Source organism: Emys orbicularis, chromosome 12 (genome assembly GCF_028017835.1).
Source record: "Emys orbicularis isolate rEmyOrb1 chromosome 12, rEmyOrb1.hap1, whole genome shotgun sequence".
Taxonomy (NCBI): domain Eukaryota; kingdom Metazoa; phylum Chordata; order Testudines; family Emydidae; genus Emys; species Emys orbicularis.
In genome coordinates this window covers 44587939-44589970 of record NC_088694.1, presented here as the reverse complement: position 1 = coordinate 44589970, position 2032 = coordinate 44587939, and the positions used below count along the sequence as shown (strand labels likewise).

At 52.3% G+C, this 2032-nt stretch overlaps 1 pseudogene; it reads right to left on the bottom strand.

Annotated features, from left to right (window-relative positions):
- Positions 1–237: 237 nt before the first annotated feature.
- On the bottom strand, positions 238–1784 carry LOC135886280 (olfactory receptor 11G2-like; annotated as a pseudogene).
- Between the last annotated feature and the right edge of the window lie 248 nt (positions 1785–2032).

The following is a 2032-nucleotide window of genomic DNA, read 5'->3' as shown; positions in this document are numbered from 1 at the left end:
TTTTCTCCAGCAAGGACACACACACCCACACACCTCTGCCCTCCCCTCCAGTTCTCATTTGTATTCTGGGTACATTGTCAAATGGGCATTTTTATAATATGACCTTGAGGTAATGCAAAATGCTGGGTTCCCCCTACGGCATTGGAGTCTGCACCCCCAGAAGGAAAAGGCCCCATATCCCACTGCCCACCCCCCTGACCGGCCAGTCCCTGCAGAGTGGGGCCAGAGCAGAACCCCCTACCGCTCCCCCATCAGGGTCCTCTTCAGAGCCTCCTTCATCTCCTTGTTCCTCAGGCTGTAGATCAGTGGGTTGAGCAGCGGGGTCCCCACTGTGTAGAAGAGAGTCACCACCTTCCCACTGGCCCCCGAGGCTGCCGGGTTGATGTAGTTGATCACGCCAGAGCCGTAGAACAGGCTCACGACAGCCAGGTGTGAGGAGCAGGTGGAGAAGGCCTTGTGCCGCCCAGCCCGAGCTGGCAGCCTCAGCACAGCCCTTATGACTAGCCCGTAGGAGGCCAGGATGAAGAGGATGGTGACAAAGATTATGAGGAAACTCAGGGTATAGCAGGAATGTTCAGCCTGGGGAGCTGGGGTGCAGGAGGCAGCCAGCAATGGGCCCCGGTCACAGACAAAATGATCCAGGGTGTTGCTGCCGCAGAAGGAGAGTTGGGAGATGAGGGTGACAGGCACTATGAACCACAGGAAGCTGATGAGCCAGCAGGAGGAGGCCAGCACCCAGCAGCTGTGTGGGGACATGAGGATGGGGTAGTGCAGGGGGTGGCAGATGGCCAGGTACCTATCCAAGGCCATGGCAGCGAGGAAGAGGCACTTGGTAGCCCCCATGGATAAGAAGCAGTATAACTGAATGAAGCAGGCAGGGAAGGAGATGGGGACGCTGGGAGACACGAGGTCAGAAAGCATCCTTGGCACCATGGTTGTGACGTAGGAGATTTCCAGCCAGGAGTAGTTCCCCAGCAGGATGTACATGGGCAGGCGTTGGAGGCGGGGGTCCCACAGCACGGCCACACAATGCACAGGTTGCCTGCCAGCGTCCCAGTGTAGGTGGAGGAGAGAAGGGCATAGAGGAAAGTGCGGCTCTCCCAGTCCATGGAGGCGAAACCCAGCAGGATGAACTTGGTCACTGGGATGGTGCCATTGGCCGGATGTATCAGGGGGCCCTGGAGATGAAAGGAAACAATCAAGAGGATTCCCAGGTTCTACCCAGAGTGCTGGGAGGGGAGAGGGGTCTAGTGGTTACAGTAGTAGGAACTAGCATGCACACAGTCACAGTCACTTTCTCTCTCTCTCTCTCTCTCCTGCCTATCATATTTCAAATTCTGCCTGGGATCTGATGTTCAAGCTGGCTTTATTCTGCCTCTGGAAACCCTCCGCACTGGATAAAGATCCTGCACTGAAGTACTGAGCCAGCTGTCCTGCTTGGGCACTGAGCTCTTGCTCCTGCTTCCATAGCTAGATCGCTCCTATGGACCTGTCTAGGATCACAAACCCCATCTGTACTGGCCAAAAAGTGGATGATGTCACAGAAGCAGAACGAGCTGATTTAATGGCCCCACCTCCCTACTCTTCAAGGCTAACGTGAAATTGACTGGGCTGGAGCCCTAAATCCCTTTGGTAAATGGGATTGGAATCCTAAACCAGTAAAGCATCTTGGACAAGTTTACCCCAAACCTTTCCCTTGACTAGATAATGCGTGACACAGAACGGAATCAAGAGGACTTTTAAAAATTCCTTACCTTGAGTTTGGACAGATGCAAGGATGCCATCAGTCATGGACTGGTCCGAAAGGCTCTGCAGAAGGATAATCTAGATCAAATATAGAAATTGTTTTATTAATGTGTCAGTTTGATTAAACTCGACAAATATTTGTTGCCAGTGAAATGAATGTATAGAGTCAATTGACAATTATATTATTATTGGATTATATTAGTGTTTATTTATTACTGAGGTAACTCCTAGGAGCCCCAGTCACGGACCAGGACCTCATTCTGCTAGGTGTAGTACAAACACAGCA